The 24134-nt window shown below is 43.1% G+C and overlaps 1 long non-coding RNA gene across 1 annotated transcript; it reads left to right on the top strand.

The window, feature by feature from the left end:
• The first annotated feature begins 17440 nt into the window (after positions 1–17440).
• Positions 17441–20116, top strand: LOC147121946 (uncharacterized). The gene is made up of 3 exons (XR_015075417.1): positions 17441–17672; positions 18224–18317; positions 18522–20116. It is a non-coding gene; the product is annotated as an uncharacterized LOC147121946 (long non-coding RNA).
• The last annotated feature ends 4018 nt before the right edge of the window (positions 20117–24134 follow it).

Genomic DNA, 24134 nt, shown 5'->3' with positions numbered 1-24134 from the left:
CCACTGTGTCCCAAAGAGGAGAATGGCACTCAATGTCCAATCTACAGTCCCCAGGAAATCCAGCCTACGAAGCCAAGCTGACATAGTCCTATTTGCAATTATTCTTATTTACCTGCAGATTTGGAGAGGGTAATTTTAAGTGTAGTTGCCTCATTATTACCATGGCTGCAGTGTGTACTATCTACAGGAATCACTGCAGCAACTCGCCAAGACTTCTTCTACAGCACCTCTACCACCTAGCACAATAAGGGCAGCAGGCGCATGGGAACACCACCAGCTCCAAGTTTCCCTCCAAGTCACACACCATCCTCACTTTGAAATATATCGCCGTTTCTTCATCATTGCTGGGTCAAAATCCTGGAACTCCCTACCTAACAGCACTGTGAGAACATCTTCACCACATGGACTGCAGTGGTTCAAGAAGGTGACTCACCACCACCTCCTCAAGGGCAACTATGGATGGGCAATAAATGCTGGCCTTGCCAGAGAAGCTCACATTCTGAGAAGGATGAAAAATAAAGGACCTTGAACAGGGAACCAGGGGGTCGGGAAAATGGAAACAGAAGTACAGCCACAGGTCTGAGAGGCTACAGATGTGCTTATCACCTCTGCTCTCAGTCTGTCTTGCCTGTTGCCAGAAGATCCCGAGGCCCAAAGATAGCACTGGAGAGGGAAACCAAACACCTACCTGCAGCCAGTCTCCATCCGCAGGTTGATCCTCAAACCTCCTCAGACCCTAGAGTCCGAGGAGAGTCCTGGCACATGCCCCACCATCAGATTTTTGGAGCAACCCTGAAGAAAGTGAGAAGGATGACTGCGCATGTCCCTTCCTGCCTCCTTTCAATACTAACGCCTATGGCCACTTACGACCAATCAGGCTTCCCAAGGGAATCCCAGGGCTACTTAGAGGGGTGGAGAGCCGAAATAATGGGTCTCCATCCCCTTTTCCTCTTTGCTGCTGCTGAAACTGAGGGTAATCTCCCCTGTAAACTCTTACTCACCTCGGTGAAGAGCACCAATGTTTTTTTTAAATAAATTAATGCCACCAAAATGGTAAATTATTTGGCACAATACCAGTATCAAATTGTAGAAAATATCACACAGAATGAACAATACACAGGTCCTACACTGGCTTTGAAAGTTTTCCTGAAAACTTTAAACTTTCCAAAGTGGAAACCATTTATTGAACACCACGTGATGAGACATCAAATTAATGCCACATAATCAGCTCCATACACCCAACCGAAACACAAACCTTAGATCAAAATTGTCTCTTAATGTTTTTCTACCTCCCACATGCACAATTCAATCATCAACATTTAATACTCTAAAGCCAAAGATCTTTTTTACTGTAATTTAATTAGCGTAAAGCTAACTTATTTACTGTGCCTTAAAAGTTTATTACACAATAGTTTCCTCTGTTCCTTTCTGCAATAATTTCGGGTGAATCAGCTCTTGTTTGGTTTCATTGTCTGTGTTTAGCCGGGTTGTGGTTACAGTAGAAATGTCAATTATCCAAAGTAATTGAGAACAGGGATGTCCAGATAATTCCTTTGTTTGGATAATGAAACACCAATCAAGAAAACAGATGCACTGTGCTTTTCCTTTCATTGTGTAAAGTAATGATGTGCTGGGTGCTTAGATCTTCGATTCATCATACTCTGAACAACTGTGCATGCATCTGCAAAGTAATTAACTGTACTCTCCCTTCTCACACATCTGTAATACAAAAACTACATCCAGGCACCTGTAATGTAATAAACTGTATCATACAGCTGTACTTTAACAAATTACATCCATGTATTTATCACATAACAAACTACATCCATGCAGCTGCGCTGCAATAAACTGCATTAATACAGTTGTATTACAAGAAACTATTTTTCCCAATTATCACAGGAGTTCTAAAGGGTCTGTCATCTCTTTCACTCCATTCCTTCTTCATATCAATGATCTCTGCTGCTCATCATCCAACCTATCCATTCCCTCACTTAACAATGCATTTTGCAGTTCAACAGGGTAATGAAAATCTTGTTTCTTTCAATTCGTCAAAGACTGAGTTTCCTCATTCCTCCAGCAAGTCTACATAACTACCAGAAATTCCTTTTGATGGTTCCACACTTATTGCTTCTTCATCTATCGATGTTTTTGGACAGCCTCACTATCTTCCTTCATGTCAATTTAAACTCTCACATCTTCTCCACTGCCTTCAAGGAGCTTAGTTTCCTCTTTCATGCCAAACATTTCTTTGCCCCGCAACAACTTTTTAATTCTGCAATGCCATGCTCCCAGTGGGGAGCTGTGCTCGCAGACATTGTGTCTCGGAGGATCAGAACTGGGAATGCAGAGATCAAGGAATTATCCTCTCAGTACTCTACAAAGCCCAAGTCCATCCAAGACTTGAATACTGCTCCCATTTCTGGACTGAGTCTTCCAGTACCTTTCTCTCACTCTTGGACAGGGTATAAGAAAAAGCTCATCTTCTGAGACACAGGGCTGGATTTTGTGAATGGAGACAAGTTGGAGGCAGGACTGCTGCTTGTTGGGTCCCAGTCCCGCCTCCATCATCTTCTGGCCAACCAGCAGGATTTTCCCCTGATTGACCTTGTTAAGCCCGCCCTGCGGGCTCAGCAGGCCAATTAGGGGGAATTCACTGACAGAGCACGTCAACGTCTGACGTGCTATCTGTCAAGACTTCTTGAAAGAAGAAATGTCAGTGTTTGACAGCTCTGTGAAGCTGTCAAACACTGACATTCTGTGTAGTTTGATGAGTCCTTGTGTTCAGGGCTCATCAAACCTTTCAACTTAGTAGATTTCAGATGACTGTTGGTTCAGAGGATCCAACAGCCAGTCTGTGAAATCTACAAGGAAGATGTTGGGACTCCCGATCCAGAGCAGATTAAGGCTGTAGGCAGAAACCAAGGTAAGTGAACATTTTTTAACACTTAACATTCACCTTATATACTTACCACTCCACACTTGCACCCATCACTCACCTCTACATTGCACTTTCAGGCCCTTCTGACCCCCGCAGACCTCCTACTCAACTCCTCCAACCCGGCGGGGTTCTCCGAGGTCGGGAAGCCTTCACCTGAAAAGGTAAAATGGGACTAATCCTTTTTTCTGCCTGTTAACTACCTGTTAACAGGCTGTTAAAAGGATTTAATCCCTTTCCTGCCTCCAGGAGACGGGACCCGAAGCAGCACATCTTCCCGCCTCCTGGCAAAAGGGCACAGAGGCGGGATGGGGGTGGGTTTGCCATCCACCCCCACTTTCTGCAACTTTACCGGCAGTCGCACCTCCCTACCCGCCTCCTCGGGGCTGAGAAAATCCAGCCCACAATCTTTCACTCACCTCTAGCATTCAACCTTTTTCTCCACTACAGGCTTTCTTGATTTTCACTATTTTCACAATGCAATTCTGGTCAGTACTCCTCCGATCTTTCCTCTCTTATTCCTTCTACGCCATCCTGTACGCTGTTCCTTCTCCTTACATCCTTGCTGTGTTGAAATCAAGACTCATTGCCCAGTCTGCTGCTCTAACGTATTTTTTCCAAGGACCTTCCCTCAATCTTTCCCTCCTCCTACAATCCTCAGGCCGTTAATATCCAAGCTTGGTGTTACTTAGCCATTACCTCCTTCTTTACCTTGTCTTCTCTTTTACTCTTTACAACATTGGTGTTGTTCTACATTATGGAGTTTGGCCCTTCACCTGGATTTCTCAATAAAAAAGACTATACCCAATGAAATATAATGTAATAACTGCACTGAACAAGCATCTTCTTTTTCAACAGTGAAACCAATGTGAAGGGCCTAGGCCACAAAGCCAAAACACGACCATGTCTAAAAAGAGGAGAGAAAAGAAGGTAAATCAAGGAGTGATGAGCCAATACAAAACTTGGGTTTTAATTGTGTATTAGGTGTCATCCTTGGCTCACTGGTGCCACTCTTACCTCGAAACACATGAGTACATAACCTAGGCTGATATTTCAGTGTTGTACTGAAGGGGTGCTGCACTGTCAGAGGTGCTTGCTGTCTTTCGGATGAGATGTTAAATTGAGGTCTTGTGTGTCCCCTCAGGTGAACATAGATGAAGACAAGCAGGGGAGTTCTCCTGGTGCCTTGCCCAATATTTATCCCTCAAACAACATCACTAAAACAGATTATCTGGTCATGTATCTCACTGCTGTTTGTGGAACCTTGCTGTGTGCAAACTGGATGCCACGTTTCCTATATTGTAACAGTGACTGCACTTTAAAAAGTTCTTAATTGGCTGTAAAGAGCTTTGGGACATCCTGGGGTCATGAAAGGCGCTATTTAAATGCAAGCCCCTTCTTTCTTTATTAGAGGGAGGGATGATTGATTGAGGTTGGGGGTTCCATGGATATGAGGTAATGTGGAAGAATGTGTTAAAGCATGAAAATGTGCAATGACTCATCATTTCAAAAAAATAAGCTTTTACATATATAATGCAAAAAAAGTCACACAATGTGGGCCTCTGCTCTAATCTCACTTTAGGGAGAAAGAGAAGTGCATGTATAGCAGTTTATGTGACAGTTTTTTCAATGACTAACATTTTGCTGAAACTCACTGCTTTGAATTACAAGGATCAATTATGATATTTACTGCATAATAGCACATCACAGGAGACAGAGGATCAGAAGGCAAGATACAGGGTGGGTATAATATTTTGCAAAGTCTTTTTTTGCTCAGTTTCTTTATATTTTTGGTGATTTTTGTTGTGTTCATCAATATTAGGGATGTTAGTGATAGGGAATGGATCACCTTCCCAATCAAGTGCTCAGTTTCAGCATCAAGCGCTCCAAGTCAGGTGCTCATAACTCAGCCCTGACACTAAGGGTCAGTCTCATGGCTCTTCTTTGAACCATCTCCTGGGCTTGAATGTCTCTTTTGTGTCTTGGTGACTAGAACTGGACACAGTAGTTAAGATGTGATCTGACCAGAGCAATATACTCAGAGCAATATACGGGCTTGACGGGCTGAATGGCCTTCTTCCGTGCTGTAACCATTCTACAATTCTAATATACTGAAGTCAATGGGAGTCAAGAGGAAAACTCTCCACCGGCTGGAGTCATACCTAGCACAAAGGACGTGGTTGTGGTTGTGGTTGTTGGAGGCTAATCATCTCAGCCCCAGGACATCGCTGCAGGAGTTCCTCAGGGCAGTGTCCTAGGCCCAACCATCTTCAGCTGCTTCATCAATGACCTTCCCTCCATCACAAGGTCAGAAGTGGGGATGTTTGCTGATGATTGCACAGTGTTCAGTTCCATTCGTAATTCTTCAAATAATGAGGCTGTCCGTACCGGTATGCAGCAAGACCTGGACAACATTCAGGCTTGGGCTAGTGAGTTACAAGTAACATTCGCACCACACAAGTGCCAGGTGATGACCATCTCCAACAAGAGAGAGTCTAACCACCTCCCATCACATTGGCATTACCATGAATGGCATTACCATGAATGTTAAGGGAATACCCCACCATCAACACCGGGGTGGGGGGGGGGGGTCACCATTGACCAGAAACTTAACTGGACCAGCCAGAAAAAAACTCTGCTACAAGAGCAGGTCAGAGGTTAGGTATTCTGCAGCGAGTGACTCGCCTCCTGACTCCCCAAAGCCTTACCACCACCTACAAGGCACAAGTCAGGAGTGTAATGGAATACTCTCCACTTGCCTGAATGAGTGCAGCTCCAACAACTCTCAAGAAGCTCGACACCATCCAGGACAAAGTAGTCCACTTGACCGGCATCTCATCCACCACCTTAAACATTCACTCCCTCCACCACCAGCGCACCGTGGCTGCAGTGTGTACTATCTACAAGATGCACTGCAGCAACTCCCAAATCCTTTACCACCTAGAAGGACAAGGGCAGAAGGCACATGGGAACACCAACAGCTCCAAGTCACACACCACGCTGACTTGCAAATATATCGCCGTTCCTTCATCGTCGCTGGGTTAAAATCCTGCAACTCCCTCCCCAACACCACTGAGAATACCTTCAGCACATGGAGTGCTGTGGTTCAAGAAGATGGCTCACCATCACCTCCTCAAGGGTAATTAGGGATGGGCAATAAATGCTGGCCTTGCCAGCGATGCCCACATCCTATGAATGAATAAATAGAAAATAAAAAAATATATACATTTTGACCATGACTTCCTCTAACTTGTACTCTCTCTTTTGTTATACGGGTCGGCATTCTATTGCTTTGTTGACTACTGCTCCACAGTGATTGGACATGTTAGGGGTGAAACTCAACTTCGGCAGGGGCACAAAACAGGCAGATCGGCCACCCGTTATATACCCCACCCAATTTTTTATCTACTGAAATCCATTGGCCCAATTCCCTACCGTCATTTTACACCCCGACCAAAGTTGAATTTCACCCCTGTTGAGCATCAAGCTAACTAAAACCCTTAAATTACTTTCAGCTTCATCCTTAGCTATTTTAACACCATTGATGGAGTACTTCTGTTGTTCAGTTTTTCTTCCTATGTGCAGTATTTCATACTTGTCCTTATTAAATTTCATCACCATTGTTACACTCACTCACATATTTTCTCTAACTGATTTTGCAGCACCCAAACTGCTTTCTCAGATTTAACTGGCTCACCTAATTTGGTACAATCTGCAAATCTGACCAATTTGCTTTGAGCTTCTCAATCCAAGTTGTTAATGGAAATTAGAAACAATAAAGGACTCAACACCAATCGCTGGGGCACCTCACTCAGCACTTCTCCCCACTCCAACGTAACTCCTCAAACAAGTACCCACTACCTCCTACCCTTCTGTCAATTTTTTTTATCTTGTCCCAGTGTAAGAGAAACACAATTCAGTCATGTCTCAAAACAGTAAAATATCTGTAATAACAACAGAAAATGCTGGAAAAACTCAGCAGGCCAGGCAACATCCGTGGAGAGAAATTAGAGTCAACGTTTCGGGTCAAAACCCTTTATCAAGACTAAAGAGGCACAGGGAATGAAATAGATTAAGAGGCCGGGCTGGGAGAAAACAAAAGAGAAGAGACATTAAGAGGTATTCAAAACGAGACGAGATGGTGATAGGACTAGTGGAGACAAAAGACAGCTCTAGATTAGGTGTGAAATGCGCTGGCAGAATGGGAGACAGCTGCCATGTGGGAGAGAGAAAAAAAAGGGGGGGGAAAACCAAAACAAAGGTGTGGATAAAAAAATAAGTGAAAATGTAATAGGGGCCGAGGTTATGATCTGAAATTGTTGAACTTGATATTGAGTCCGGAAGGCTGTAAAGTGCCTAATCGGAAGATGAGGTGCTGTTCCTCGAGTTTATGTTGAGCTTCCGTGGAACAATGCAAGAGGCTAAGGACGGTGAGGTCCGAGTGGGAATGGGGCGGTGAATTAAAATGACAGGCGACCGGAAGCTCGGGGTCACTCTTACAGACTGAACGGAGGTGTTCCTGAAAATATCTGTATTGCATTTGCTTTTTAATACAACTTTAGAATAGACATAATGTTGAGTTTTATAGTTAACTTCAGTTGGCGGTAGTTGACCCATAAAGGGGTGAATTCCCCTCTTCGGGCAGAGTTCCGGCAGGAAGGGGCTCCTGCTGGCTCCTGTGTATCAACTCCAACTCCCAACTAATTTTCCTGGGTCAGGGTTCATTCCATATGCACACAGTGGGCTCCTGGCAGGATTCCTGTCCTCCAGAGGGACCACGCCAATGCAACCGGGGAAATACCAGCAGTGCTGCAGTGGGAATGCCATTGCACTAGAAGAGGCAACAAGGAAACTTAAAGGGGCCTGAAGATTGGAATCAAGGGTCCCACTGAAGGGTTCAGCCAAGACCATGGCTTTCAGCAGGTAAGTGCTGGACTCAACTTGAAGGGAGAGCAGGCTGCTACAACACCCTCTCTCTCCATTTGGGGAACTCGGGACCATTACTGCTACTTCCCCGGGCCTACTACCGGCTTCCACAAGGTGGACCTGGGAAGTGGCAGTAAGTGGATAGACAGGAAGGAAATCCAATGAAGAAATGCATACCATTCCCCCACCACCATTTGAATGTGGCGAATGGGGAAGGAGTGGCCAGTGGTGGTGCCGGGAGGAGTTGGAAGTCTCGGTCAGGCCAATAAGGCCTCACCTCCCAAATTGTCAATTATTCTCTGCTGCGCTCGTGCCCAATTTCGTGTGAGATCACAAAGGGGAATTCCCTTTTTTAGAATTATTTCTGTTGTGGCCAAGTGGCCCAAGAAATAATTCACTGGGCAACCAGGAAACTGTTGCTCACACCTTTTCTACTTGAATTGTAGAACTAGTTAATATTCTGATTGCCCACCTATTGAAAAACAGTGGAAATCTGCTTGTATAAGAAATATGGGTTTCTTCTGTACCTCCAGGTACTTGTTTTGACTGCCTGCTTCCACACTGAAGTGGAAAAAGGGGCTCCATGGTGCCAATTATCAATGTGGCATTACATCTGTGTAATTAACCTACTTTTAAATAAACTCAAATATTAGTTTCAATCCTGAAATCTGTCTGGTTAAAATAGTGTAATATTTACTACTTTAGGAAATGGACTGAAGAGTACTGTGGGCAACTCACATGGTGTCTAGTGCAAAATATTATGATGAAAGGGTCCTTATTAATCCTATGCCACGTTATCCCAGTAAGTGTGCTGTATAGGAGACACAGATCTGCTTATAGAAACTGCCTTTTTGTTGCGAGCATGAGGTTGAAGTGTTGGAAGAGAGCTGAAATTGAAACACCCAAATGTTATCCTGAACCTTTGCCACTTTAAGCTTAAACAGCAGCCTTTCATATGAAACTTTATCAAGTACTTTTTGGAAATCAAGGCGTATCACATTGTAGGACTTTCTACAGTTCCCTGTAGAAAGTTGTATTTTCCACTCTTGAAAAGAAATTATTGAAGGGTGATCTTACAGAGGTGTATCAGAAAGTAAATGGAATGGAAAAGGTAGCTCCAGACATTATTTCAAATTACATCATGAGAGTAGGACGAGGGGACAGGTTGAATTAATAAAAGACAAATTTAGGACTGGTGTCAGAAGTTCTTCCTCACACAGAATGATCAACATATTGGAAGGACCAGGGATGATACTGAGACTATTGCCACTGGAGTAGAGAAGGCTAAGTGAAGGTTTAATAAATTATGAACGATTTTTATAGTATGACTAAGGAAAGACTATTTTCTCAGGTTCAGGAGTCAATGATAAGGGGTCACAGAGAATCAGGAGGGAGGTTAGATTATTTTTTTTTAATGTAGAGAGTTCTTGGATTATATAGGATTACATAGGATATACAGCACAGAAACAGGCCATTCAGCCCAACCAGTCTATGCCGGTGTTTATGCTCCACTCGAGCCTCCTACCGTCTTTCATCATCTAACCCTATCAGCATAACCTTCTATTCCCTTCTTCCTCATATGTTTATCTAATCACCCCTTAAATGTATCTATACTATTCGCTTCAATCACTCCCTGTGGTAGCGAGTTCCACATTCTCACCACTCTCTGATTTTTAGGTGACTATCTTATATTGATGGCCTTCAGTTTTGCTCTTCCCCACAAGTGTAAACACTCTCTCTGTATCTACTCTATCAAAACCTTTCACGATTTTAAAGACCTCTATTAGGTCACCCCTCAGCCTTCTCTTTTCAAGAGAAAAGAGACCCAGCCTGTTCATCCTTTCCTGATAGATATACCCTCGCATTTCTGGTATCACCCTTGTAAATCTCTTCTGCACCCTCTCCAGTGCCTTCACATCCTTTTTATAATATGGCGACCAGAATTGCACGCAGTACTCCAAGTGTGGTCTAAATAGGGTTCGATACAAGTTTAGCATAACTTCACTACTTTTCAATTCTATCCCTCTAGAAATAAACCCTAGTGCTTGGTTTGCTTTTTTTATGGCCTTGTTAACCTGTGTCGATACTTTTAGTGATTTGTGTATTTGTATTCCTAGATCCCTTTTTTCTTCTATCCCATTTAGATTCTTATTTTCCAAGTAATATGTGACCTCCCTATTTTTCTTACCAAAATGTAATACCTCATATTTATCTGTGTTGAATTTCATTTGCCAATTATATGCCCATTCTGCAAGCTTATTAATGTCTTCTTGTAATTTGTTGCAATCCTCCTCAGTATTGACTTTTCCCCCCAATTTGGTGTCGTCTGCAAATTTAGAAATTGCATTTTTGATTCCAATGTCTAAATCGTTAATATAAATTGTAAACAACAGTGGTCCCAGCACTGATCCTTGTGGAACACCACTTCCCACCTTCTGCCACTCTGAATCGCTACCCTTTATCCCGACTATACTTTCTGTCTTGAAGCCAGCTAGCTATCCATTCTGCTACTTGTCCCCTGACTCTGCATTCCCTGGCCTTATTCATTAGTCTATTATGTGGTACCTTATCGAAGGCCTTTTGAAAATCTAGATAAATTACATCTACTACATTACCCTTGTCTACTCTCTCTGCTACCTTTTCAGAAAATTCAATTAGGTTGGTCAAGCAAGACTTTCCCTTTTGAAATCCATTCTGACTATTTATTATATTTTTCATTGCTGGATGTTCTTCTATTTTCTCCTTTAGTAGGGATTCCATTATTTTTCCTACCACCGATGTTAAGCTGACTGGCCTATATTTCCCTGGACATATCCTATCTCCCTTCTCTAGAATGCCTTAATTATGCACTGTAGAAAAGCAGAGACCATTGCATCTTTTAAGAGTAGATAAACATTTGAAGCAGAGGAAGGTATGGAGAGAGAGCAGGGCAGTGGGATTCGTTTTAGATTGCTCTAGCAAAGAGCTGGTGCAGTTCATTCCTACAGGTAGTAAATGTTAGTTAGAGATTTTTAAAAGTTAAAATTTTACATTTAGTTTTTTTCTTTTCCTTTCTGTCTCTTTTTTTCTTTCTCTTAATCTAATCTTTCTTTCACTCTCTTTATTTCTCTTACTTTTTTAAAATTCTTGTTCTCCACTGCCCACCCAAGTACCATAAAAATGTTATTACCGAAATATCTTCACTGCTCTCCTCCCTCAGCCTCTGCACCGAACGACTTCTCATCCTCTGTGATTTCAACCTCCTTCTCAATTCATCATGCTCTCTCTCCTCTGAGTTCACTAGCCTCCCATCCTCCCTTAATCTCTCCCTCCATGTAAACTCTCCAACCCATATTCACGGCCACCCGCTCAACCTTGCCCTCTCTCATGGCCTCGCTACTCCCATCGTGTCAACCACAGATAAGGCCATCTCTGACCACTTCCTTGTATCGCTCTCCACCCACATCCCCCTTCCACACCACCACCACCACCAACTCCCCCCCCCCCCCACTCCCCACCCCCAACCCCACTTCCTTCTGTGTCTGCCCCTGGAAAAAGCTCTCTCCCAACTCTCTTGCAACTGCACTTATGAAATCCCAACTGTCCAGCCTCTGGCCCTCCATTCACCATGACAGACCGATCTGCTCAACCACACCCCCACCATCACTTTTGATGCCCTAGTCACAATTAAAACAGTTACTCTCTCTCACCCTGGCCATTCACCCTGGCACGGCCCTCATCTTCGCTCCCTTAAGTCCAAGGGACACAGACTTGAACGGATATGGCGGACAACTGGTTTAGCCATTCACCGCCAGATCTGGCTGGACCACATAAAGCATTATCGGGTCCTGCTCTTGTCTGCCAAAATTGCTCACTATTCCAGAATCATTCTGGAATGCAAAGATAAATCCCGGCTCCTATTTCCTACTGTTAACCATCTTTTTAAACCCCTCTCCTATGTCTCCTCCACCCTCACCTCCGACAACGAATGTGAGGAGCTCATGGACTTCTTTGTCTCTAAGATCGAGACCATCCGTTCAGCTGCCTCTGCCACTTCCCATCGTTCTCCTAGTCCACCGGGCCAAACTTCCTCTAAGGCTGCCCCCTGCCCTAGCCCTGAACTCACATCTTTCTCCAGTTTCTCTCCGATCTCCCCTCATGACCTCTCCGCGCTCATCTTGTCCATGAGATCCATTTCCTGCTCCCTCGACCCTATTCCCACCAAACTGCTGATCACCCAACTTCCTTTTCTGGCTCCCATTTTAGCTGACATTGTTAACAGTTCTCTCTCCTCAGGTACTGTCCCCCTCTCCCTCAAATCTGCTATCATCACCCCTCTACTCAAAAAAAACAATTCTTGACCCCTCTGTCCTTGCAAACGACCACCCCATCTCCAACCTCCTTTTCCTCTCCAAAGTCCTTGAACATGTTGTCGCCTCCCTTCTCTCCCGCAATTCCATGTTTGAATCCCTCCAATCAGGATTCCGTCCTTGCCACAGTACCAAAACAGCTCTCATCAAAGTTACAAATGATACCCTTTGTGACTTTGACAAAGTAAACTATCCCTCCTCGTCCTTCTTGACTTGTCTGCAGCCTTTGACACTGTTGACCACTCCATCCTTCTCCAACACTTCTCTATCGTCGTCCAGCTGGGTGGGACTGCACTCGCCTGGTTCTATTCTTATCTATCTAATCATAGTCAGAGAATCACCTGCAACGGCTTCTCTTCCTGCTCCTGCATTGTTACCTCTGGTGTCCCCCAAAGATCTATCCTTGGCCCCCTCCTATTTCTCATCTACATGTTGCTCCTTGGCGACATCATCCAGAAACACAGCGTCAGTTTGCGCTTGTACGCTGACGACACCCAACTCTACCGCACTACCACTTCTCTCGACCCCGCCACAGTCTCTAAATTGACACACTGCTTGTCCGACATCCAGTTCTGGATGAGCAGAAATTTCCTCCAATTAAACATTGGGAAGACCAAAGCCATTGTTTTTGGTCCCCGCCACAAACTCTGTTTCCTAACCATTGACTCCATCCCTCTCCCTGACATCTGTCTGAGGCTGAACCACACTGTTCGCAACTTTGGTGTCATATTTGACCCTGAAATGAGCTTCCGACCACATATCTGCGGCATAACTATGACCGCCTATTTCCACCTCGATAACATCGCCCGTCTCCGCCCTTGCCTCAACTCATCCGCTGCTGAAACCCTCATCCATGCCTTTGTTACCTCTAGACTTGACTATTCCAACACACTACTGGCTGGCCTCCCACATTCTACCCTACGTAAACTTGAGGTCATCCAAAACTCAGCTACCCGTGTCCTAACTCACACCAAGTCCCATTCACCCATCATCCCTGTGCTCGCTGACCTACATTGGCTCCCCATTAAGCAACGCCTCGATTTCAAAATTCTCATCCTTGTTTTCAAATCCCTCCATGGCCTCGCCCCTCCCTATCTCTGTAATCTCCTTCAGCCCCACAACCTCCCGAGATATATGAGCTCCTCCAATTCTGCCCTCTTGAGCATCCCTGATTATAATCGCTCAACCATTGATGGCCATGCCTTCTGTTGCCTAGGCCCTAAGCTCTGGAATTCCCTGCCTAAACCTCTCTGCCTCGCTATGTCTCTTTTCTCCCTTAAGACGCTCCTTAAAACCTACCTCTTTGACCAAGCTTTTGGTCACCTGCCCTAATTTCTCCTTATGTGGCTCGGCATCAACATTTTTTTCTTTTAATACTCCTGTGAAGTGTCTTGGGACATTTTACTATGTTAAAGGCGCTATATAAATACAAGTTGTTGTTGTTGCTTCTCTACCTGGTTTGACTCTAATTCACCCTATTTCCTTTTCCATCGTTCCTCTGTTTATTTCTGAATGCTTAAATTTCATTGGTTAGGGAGATAGACTGTTGGTCCTGTTGTTCACCAAGGTCCCAGATGCCCTGTTGTCCTCATTGCTATCAGCTCGCACTTCCAGCAACTTGCAGGGCAAAAATATTTCTAGCTGAAGGGTGAAGGGAAAAGTCTAACTAACAGGACACGCCGTGAGATGCCCCGCTCCAGCAATATCTGAGCCATTGTTTCTCTTATATAGATAAAATATAAATATATCTATGTAAGATAGATGGAGTTACGCTTCGTCCATTCTGCAAAACAATGTACCTTATCTAAAACCTCAGAAAAGCACTCCCTGCTACACCAGCGGGACATTTCCATTTCCCACCCCAGTTGTCCTGTGGCCTCTGTGCGCAAGACTAAAAATGTAGTGACAATGTGCGCTTACTTATAGGTATTTTTGTGTTTTCGTTCCATGCCCACACAAACTGAGTTGAGATGGCTACAAACTCATTCCGCTTAAACCTTTGTATCAACAGAGAAAGATTACTTTTATCCCATCATTCTGACCTGTATTCAAACAAAGGCCCTGAAATTAAAGGATAGTGTGGTAACCCACTGCACCAGCCGACACAGTTGTAATTGCTTTCTATAGCTATGAATTGTTTCCCCTTCCTCATAATCAAAGACATGTAGTTCCCGTTACATTGCACTGACATCCTCTTCTCACTGCAGTGATGATTCATTTCTACTTCCTAAACGCTGTACTCACTGTGAGTGAGATTAAATCCAGTGAATCCAAATTGTGAGCACAGTTCTGCGCGATGGACGTATATCCTCTAGAAGGCGATTGGCAACTACCCAAATTCATTTCACTTTTGACACTTAACAGGCAATACAGAATCTGAACTGGATACTAGCTTGTTCCACAAAGAAAAGTAATTGTCCCAGTACGTGTGTGTACGTGTGCGTGTGTGTGTAAATAACTGTAGCTATATTACCCATGTAAATCACCAACAAAACACCAGGAAACAATATTACAGAATGAGGAGAGAGGTTGGAAGCACAATTGTTATTGTACAGCATAGGCTTTTAAAAACCGTTGCACAGGTCTGTGTTATGATGATGATTCTTGTTAGTGCAATCCTTAATCTGGCACAGCACTTGGTCAATATTTTTAACCTGATCAATGCTTTTCAGATTGAATACTCGGTGGCTCGGTGAGTGAATACACCACCCAATAAGGTACTGAGCCAAACAGACCAGGAAGGAGCTAGGCTAAATCCCTGGTCTGTGCTGTGTTAGCTGATCTCAGCCAAGGTGGAAATGAATGTGCTATAATTGGCCATAGCATACACCGCCAGGGAAAGTTCCATCTCCAGATTACTATCCAGTAACCCCTACTGTAAGGTGTATGTGTGTGCACAAACACGCCAGGGGAGGACAGGAGAAGGCTCGGCTGTAATGTCTCCCACAACAGTCAAATGGCTTGCCGACGATCACTGTTTGGGTTCACACATGAACAATCTCACTTGGGACAAAGTACCAGAAGGTTGCTGGTGCTCAGGGAACTCTATCCCAGAAAGAGTAACTGTCTTAAGGAGAGGAATGGAGAGGAGAGGAGGAGAGGATTGGATTGGTTTGGATTTGATTTGATTTGGGCTGTGGAAGAAGGATGTTTCCAGATCATATAAATCGATCACTGATATTTTCTTGAAGTTTCCAAATATAGTTGCTGAGAAACAAATACTAAAATCACACACTTTCTCTCTGGAAAAACCGCCACCTACAAACTACATCATGCAGCCTGGTGGGTGGCATTTTACTGGGGTGATCCCTAAAATCGCTCCTCTCTATTTTTCTCTAATTAGAAGATGCGCTGAATGTCGCAGGTGGGATCAGTATACATTTCACTGCGCTTCTTAAGGTGCGCAGTTACACCAGTAATTACTAAACTTGTTGCTCTCTCATTTTAACAGAACATACATTACTTCCAAACTTAAACGTGAAACTGCATTACTGATAGCAAACTCTCATACTGCAGTCCAGGAATTAAAATGGAAGTTGAACTAATCAGTTACATGTGGATCTCAACAGAGCATAAACTTGATAAACATGTTTATCCTCCAACAATATCAGTTTAAATTACGTGGTTTTAAGCAATTTCCAACAAATTGACCATGGCTACCGTAGTCGTTCTTTGTTTTTGCATTTAGACATTATTGGAGACAGTTTGCACTCCCAGATAGTTATCGAAAGGTCCTTGTGCCGTCCCTTACCTTTAATGTTGTGGTTCTTGAGGAGGAAGCACTGCTTAGAAGGTTTAGGGCAATGCATCTTATTTGGAAGTTGGAACTCCTCCAATACACCTTGTCCCTTGGGACTGACATACGGTAAATGAATCGCATCTCCAGTCGGAGTCCTCTGAGGTACAACACCAGCATGGTTGTTGCTACATGGCTTTTTATTCCCATTGGGAGGAGAATTTTGTGAAACCATGCTAAGAGTTTTATTGTTTGCTGAACAAGTCATTCCCGAATAATCCCTCAATGCAGGCATTCGGTGTCCGTTGATCATCCCAAAGGCTTGGGATGCAGTACTCCCACTGTGCATATTCTATTCCTTTTAAGCCTTCACAGCATAACTCCTATCAAAAATATATTTGGGGAGAATTTTTAAATATTATTTCTTTCAAACAAGGAACGTTAGCAAACTCAACAAGTTTGAACATACAGATCTTAAACCGTTCACCAGTTTTTCCCCCAATTGCCTGCCTCTCTACCCCAAAAGAGCTGATTCCTGCTGGGGTACGATTCCACAGGTATCTCTGTCCAAGTGACCAATCTTCATGTGTGAGCCTAGGTACTGAGTGTCTTTCAGCTACTTGACCATGTAGGTTATTAAAGCCAAGCCCAGCCCTGTCCTCAACCCAATATCCGTACACTCATACTTTCCAGCAAGGGTAACTGGACAGCAATCAAGAGCAGAGACCCTAGTAGATTGTTTCCCCACATTAGTTTACAGGCACCAACACCATTTTCGCAACGTCCCAACTGCCCATCCAGCTGAAATCAGCTAACCCAGCGACAGAGCAGAGATTGAACTTGGGGTGTTCCTGGTCTCAGTACAATACCCAGTACATTTACCTACTGAGTCATCAGGCAAGATTTCTTTCAGCAGCTTTTTTCTTTTAAATGTGATTTTATGAGAAAACTGCAGCTTTTAAGGTCATCTGAAAATTATTCTAAACCTATTCTGTTTTATGGACAGTATAACCACAAGGGCAGCCCTTCAAATGTCAGCTTGTGTACTGGGTCATTGCAAAGTTAAAAGTAACGGCAAAATAATAACAGTATTAAAACAAAGAAACTCTGCAGAAATATCACTTCTGTACCAAAAAATATATGGCTGTCTATTGATTTCTTTATATCTCAGGCATAAAATTGAATAGTTTCAGAAGTTAACATTTAGATCCCGACAGTTAAAGTCTTAGCTTCTCACATAACCTCAAACAACAAACAACATTTAAATAGCACTCCTCACATAAACAAAAGGAGTTTATAACTAGCTCCCACTAAGCTAAACAGTATTCATTTTCGGGTAGCTTGCTGAACTGCCAATTAGTTTGCTACTTGGAGATGAATGCTTAAACGTGGTTTGTTAGATTGATTCTATCCTCCCTCCCCATCAATGGCTCAGGAAGATAATGCTCCAACTGGTATAGTACTAAGCCAATGCAGACCAAAAGGTCTCGGGTTTGAGTAGCAGTTTGTGCTGAGTATAATGATCTCAGCCTGGGTCCTACAACTGGACACTCATTGATCCTGGAGAAAGGAGGCGGGTGAGGGGGAACAATCAGCCAGAGTTCCCACTCCTGATCACAATCCAGTGGATTCTACTTGAGAAGGCATGTGTGTGGACTCTGGATGAGGAAAGGATCAGGCTCGGCTGCGATCGTCCCCATGGTGTGAAGACGGTCATTTGAGTGAGGTACCTGAAGGCTAGCTGCAGCCGTGGACCAACTTTGGTCAGAGCCTTTGGTGGAGGGCGGGGTAAAACCGAGGGGGAAAATAGCTTTATTTGGTTGTCACCCGTAAGCTCACATGTAATAGGCAACAAATTTCTAACAATTGAGCTCAGAACAAAAACAGGCTGAACTGTTCTCACACCTAGCTGACATCATCCACCCTGTACATAGAAGAAAATAAATGTGACCCAACGGTATGATTTTTTTTTTTAAAGTGGTCAAAATTATTTGGCAATAACATTAAAATATTTGCCTTTGGCTTACGTGTGATCCCTGGTATACTGTAATCTATGTGTCACTTCTGCAACATTTGGACAGAAACATTTGTTTAAACACTGCAAATTTTCACAGAAAATCTACAAAGTTTGAATTCATTGTGATGTTTTTCTTATTTAGAGGTAGAAGCTAAGAAACATTATTGGCTCTGAAAATATTTTTTCGCAGCGAACAGAAATTTCAAGAACCCACTGTTTGTTCTCTCGTGAAGTCAAGTCTTTTATTTCTTTGCTCACAGCTTTCTGCCAATCATGGAACCTGAATTCAAGGCGCAAAGAGTATGAGTCCATGATGTTGGGCGATAAATGGCACACTTCCAAAATTGATCTTCGGTAAGAAAGCTTGAGCATTTTCATAATGGATAGTGATAGGAAGTATGTTTTAAGTAAACTACCATCAATCTGACCCAATATGTATTGGTAAAACATACTGTGGTGTCTTTAGAGAGCTACATGCAGCTTTGAACAGTATTTCTTAGGTTAAAAAGTATTAAGTATCTATCCAGCTTTCACAAACATTTTTTTTTTTTTTTACAGTGCAATGCCTCATACCCTGTGGTTACAAATCAGCCTTAATTATTTTCTTCAGCCATTTCAGAGCCTGCATATACTTTCAAGTGATGACTAATGGGTGTTAAACGCACAATATTACCATTGCATTATATTGTAATTACTTTGTCAAAACAAGGTGCATTAGCATGTGTTATTCTGAATAGGATTTTTTTAATTCAATTTTCTCCTCCTGTCCAGCAGCTGCTAGCTCTGGGGTACTGCTCCATGACATAAACAGCCCTCTTGACACCTTAATCAAGGTACTAACTTTTTGTCCAAGGCCACAATCTCAACCAGCTTCCATTCAGTTGGGACATTCACACCCCCTGAGCTTGCAATAATTTACTTATCTGATTTGGTACATATCTGGCCCTACTTTGATGCCAACCTTGGTTACAATATAAGCACAACCCATATTAGTGCCATAAAATAGCCCTTTCATAAAGAAATAGGTTGGGGTTAACATATTATACATCTCACTTGAAAAACTAAAGGCTAAGATTGTCAAAACATTTACGCACAAGTTTTTTTGGTCACCCCCATATCTGACATGCATGGAAGCCTGTCACCAAGTTCAAAAACCTCCAAACCAAGCTATTGACAAATCCACACAGGTAGAGATTTTTTTTGCCCATAGAGTTTCAGGCACACAAGTTAAAGACAAATGTTTGCACCTGAACAGATCAAATTTATAAGATACATGTCCCACATGAAAACACCACTGTACACACAGATAAGATCGCTTTAAATAAATGTCTTTATACAAGTTCCTCACATTGCTAAAACATAACTGGTCCAATAGAAGCTGCAACTTATGAGTGAATTAACAAATGTTGATGTAAAACAGCAACGGGTTTTCAAAAACATACTCTGTATATAGAATATATAATGCGGCTCTGTATGACTTGGTATAGTTAATTTTTTTGACACTGAAAAGATCAATTTATATCAATTGTAGAAGAAGAAGTACCTGAATAAGAACATCGCATAAAACAAGATGTTGAGTGCATTGCAGGATCCCAAAGTGTTGCGAGTTACTCCTGGCCCCTGGCCCCAAGCAGTGAAGTGCGGCGGCCGGGACGGGAACCGCGAGACTGATTGACAGGAGAATCAGCCACACAGAAGACGGAGCCGCGCGCGCTCCGCCAACCAGAGGAGTGCGCGAGGTGGGGATTGTGCATCCTCACGGATCAGTCTCGGGAAGGGAAGGATTGTTTCCCAGTCCCGGGAAAAGGCGAGCAGCGAGCAGGCGACAGACAGCATCATTTTTAATGCATCAGTCAAAGAACGGGATTCGGTTCTGTGTAATACCGAGAGCATGAGCAGATACCGCAAGGGATGCGAACGGTCGGAGTGTGCCCTGTGTGTACAATAATTATGTATACACATTTATCCCATTGCCACTCTGAATTTCACTGATTCGGCATTCAACGCAATTTGGTCTCTAAGCTTAATTTTCTAAACTTTGCAAGAACTAAAATAATTGTAACTTTGCTAATGGAAAACATTCCACCAAACATTATCTGTACGGCCATTCCCACAGTTAGTAAGCAGAATGGAATTTGCACACAACGATTGTAGTTATAATACTGGTCAGATCGGACAACTAGAAATAATCTCTTGAATTTACATTTGCCAGGGTTGTTTGGTACTATCTCTGTATTTTAAGATCTATAATAATGATTATCAAATTTCTTAATCCAACATTTAAACCATCTCTTCAAAATGTTTAATTAATCAACAAATTAGGATGAATGTGGAGATGCAGAGATAACTCACTGAATAAACACGAGGCAGTTGACGTTTCAGGTATAAAACTTTTCCTCAACAGTTCTGCATAAGATCTTTCCTCACAACAGTTTGTATAAAACTTTTCCTCAGAACAGTTCTGTATAAAACCTTCCATTAGAATCATAGAATGGTTACAGCACAGAAGGAGGCCATTCGGCCCTTCGAGCCCATGCCGGCTCTCTACAAGAGCTAGTCCCACTCCACCGCCCTTTCCCGGTAGCCCTGCGATTTTTTTTCTTTCAGGTACTTAACCAATTCCCTTTTGAAAGCCACGATTGAGTCTGCCTCCACCACCCTTTCAGGCAGTGCATTCCAGATCCTAACCACTCGCTGCATAAAAAAGTTTTCCCTCATGTCGCCTTTGGTTCTTCTGCCAATCAACTTAAATCTGTGTCCTCTGGTTCTCGACCCTTCCGCCAATGGGAACAATTTCTCTCTATCTACTTTGTCTAGACCCTTCATGATTTTGATTAGAACAATTCTGTATAAAACTTTTCCTCAGAGCAGTTCTGTATAAAACTTTTCATCAGAACAATTCTGTATAAAACCTTTCCTCAGGACAGTTCTGAGGAAAGGTTATATACCTGAAACGTTAAATGTCTTGTGGTGTCTCACCACAGTGTTTTGCTTTTTGTTCATAACTCACTGAAATGGTTCTGGGAGGAGGGCAGTGGGACAAAACAAAAGTCAGGTGAGTGGGGAAAGGCAACGACTAGTGTGGCGTTGAACCATACAGAATAGGGAGCTCACAGGTTCAAATCCTGTTTTGTGCTGAGTTAACCAATATCAGCCTGGGCGATAGCAAGAGTACTACAATTGGTCTTAGCAGCCTGGGGCTAGGAGAAGGGGGGAATCAGCTAGGGTACCCAATCCTGCTCACTATCCAGGAATTCCTGATGGAAAGTGAGCATATGTGGCCATCTGGAATAAGTATATGAAGTCGTATCTTAACTGGTTGCACAAATGACCAACATGCACTGGTAAAAGGTCACACATAAAGAATGGTCACTTGGGTGAGAGTACATCTAGAATCCATGGAACCATGGGCCCACCTCTTCAGGGGAGGGGACAGGATTGGGAAAAAGAACACTGAAATGCACTTAGGAGTTCTGTCAACATATAGAAATAATAAAAAGGGAAACTGTAAATGTTGGAAAATTGCAATTAAACAGAAAATTATGAATATTTCAGGTTCTGACAATGGATCGATACCTGAAATGTTAACCTGTCTTTTGCTGATGGTTATGCTTTCCATTTTTATAGTCATTCTTTGTGTGTGCCCTTTAACAGTGAGTGGCAGCAAATTAGAGTCAATGGACAGAAAATCTTTGGCATGATTTCCCAAGGTCCATTGGGCAAGGTAGCACACTGGTAGCACAAACTCATAGAATCGCCCCCTTAATTTAAAATGGAAACACACCGCAGGATCATGCATCTATAGTTGGTGCTACATCTCCTGATGTGAGTAAACTAAACTGGGATAAAATGCCTTAATTTTCTTTCACAGTAAAATGTTTGCATGGAGCCTTTTTTTGTGTGCGTTTTCCATTCCTGCCTCCCATTGTTATGTTTACTCCTACAATCAAAATCAAGAGGCCCTATGGACCACGGGCTCTCCCTGCCCATCTCTAATCTCTCTCCACTATCAAGCAATGCTATGTCCTCACAGGTAGATTGGTCCAGCCAAATTTTTGGACCCCTTCCTTCCTTTCTGAGATAGAACCACTCCAATATTTTTTTTAACCCAGCGAGTTGTTATGATCTGGAATGCCCGCAGGGTGGTGGAAGCAGATTCAATAGTAACTTTCAAAAGGGAATTGGATAAATACTTGAAGGGGAAAAAGTTGCAGGATTATGGGGAAAGAGCAGGGGAATGGAACTAATTGAATAGCTCTTTCAAAAAGCTGGCACAGGCATGATGTGTCAAATGGCTTCCTTCTGTGCGGTAAGATTCTATGAACCTGGCCAACTGCCAAAAGGTCTATGAGGGCAAGTAAGTTCAAATGTCAGTCAAGGCCAGGGGGTCAAATGTATGACCGTCTGGGTTAGGAATCCTGTGCTGTACCGCTAGTCCATCAGTGTTTAAAATATTTTAATGTGTACTTCTCCCTCCAGTTCACCAACTGGCATCCAAACCATCTGCCTTAGTTGGACTCTCCAGTTCTTAGACATCACTGGAGTTCTCCTCAATGCTCCTGGTTTACTTTGCAGGATGTGCACTTGTCTTCAGTACTTCAGGAAGTGTTGTCCTCTCCTGGGAAGATTTCCTGCTTTTCCCAGCCTGGTCAAACCAGCCCTCTAGTGGAGGTTCAAGAGATTTAATTTCCTCTGTGGTACCTTTAGTGCACTGATTAACGCATTTACTATGCATCACATTGCTGTCTGCACTATGCTGATGTGATTGTTAACCATTTACTTTAAGTGGATTAATGACTAAAATAGGGTAGATAGGAAGTTAATTCCAATGTATTAACCAGTGCACTAAAAATAACCTGGAGAGAGATGAAGTTGAACCCTAGATGAGATTGTTGATCAAGATTAAAGTGACAGCTCCTGGGCGGAAGATTTCCTTTGTGCACTGTGTGTAACAAAATCATAAGCCCATTTATAAAGAAGTTTATGATATAGTTACAAACAGAACATGGAAATCAACCCCCCTGAAAGCTAGAGTGTTGTTCTAGAATCACAGTTAAATACTTCACTTCCCCTTGTATATGCAATTTCTATTTAAGCACACAAGAATATGGAAAGGCCATTTGCCCCAACCAGCTTTCTGTCATCCTGGACCTTCTTCAGAATCCAATTTGACCATTTAAAAAAATATTTTTTCTGCTCCAAACTATCCCTCAATAATCAATCTAGTTCCCATCAGAATGCTTCACTGGAGTGAATGTTTACTGCACGTAAATGTTGTCTGTGTAGGGGGTTTTGTTACAGGGGCTTATTGTAGGTCAGCCAGTTATGTTTTCCTGAGCTGCCCTGCCCGCTGTGCGGTTGCAAATCGCTTTCCCCTTCCTGATTGAGCTCAGGACTTATCGAGTGGTAACAAGGACAAACGAACAGACCAGTGAATTGGTGCAAGGAAAACCAATGTTTATTATTAGAAAAGCTAACACTACAAGAAAAACAGTATTATACAGAAGATAAAAGAAATCGCTATGGATGCAATACAGTTTTACACTTAACGGGAGAAGAAACGGACACAACGAGGGAAAAATTCTAAAATCACAATTTTGTAATACCCCTTTAACTCCCACCCTTACACCTAGCTAGGTTGTCTTGTGATGGCCAGAAAGATAATGCTCACCGGTGAAACAGATGAAAAGGCCTGGCCCTTGTGCCCCGCTGCTGCCGTCGAAATGTGCTTGCGATGCTTTCTAGATGGTTTTCCTTCTTGGTTGCTAGCAGACAAACAGGACACTGGGCCGAGGCGAAGAGAGAGAGAGAGAGAGGTGCTGGGCCGCCCCAGTTATATCCTCTCGGCAATGGGTCATTATCGCGCCTCATCAGTCCATTCCATTGTCTGATTTGGGCTCGAAAACGTAAGACAAGAGGACCTTGATTTTGGCCCATTTACGTTGATGGCAATGATCAGTACCACAACTGCCTTTCCATTGTTTTCTGAATGTCCTTAATTGTTCTAAATGTTCCTCAATTGTTCTGAATGTTCCTCAAGCAACTGGGACTATCTCCGCCCGAACTTAGATTGTGTAGGCAAACAATTGATAACCTGCCTCAGGGCGTGAATACAACTGAGCTTGCCTCACTGCATTGTTCAAATTAAACATGCAGTCTGTGAAGCTATCA

The sequence above is a fragment of the Somniosus microcephalus genome, chromosome 3 (assembly GCF_052327205.1).
Source record: "Somniosus microcephalus isolate GS21.2 chromosome 3, FLI_Smic_1.0, whole genome shotgun sequence".
NCBI lineage: Eukaryota > Metazoa > Chordata > Chondrichthyes > Squaliformes > Somniosidae > Somniosus > Somniosus microcephalus.
Note: the sequence above shows the minus strand (reverse complement) of the source record. Positions and strands in the feature narration are given on the sequence as shown.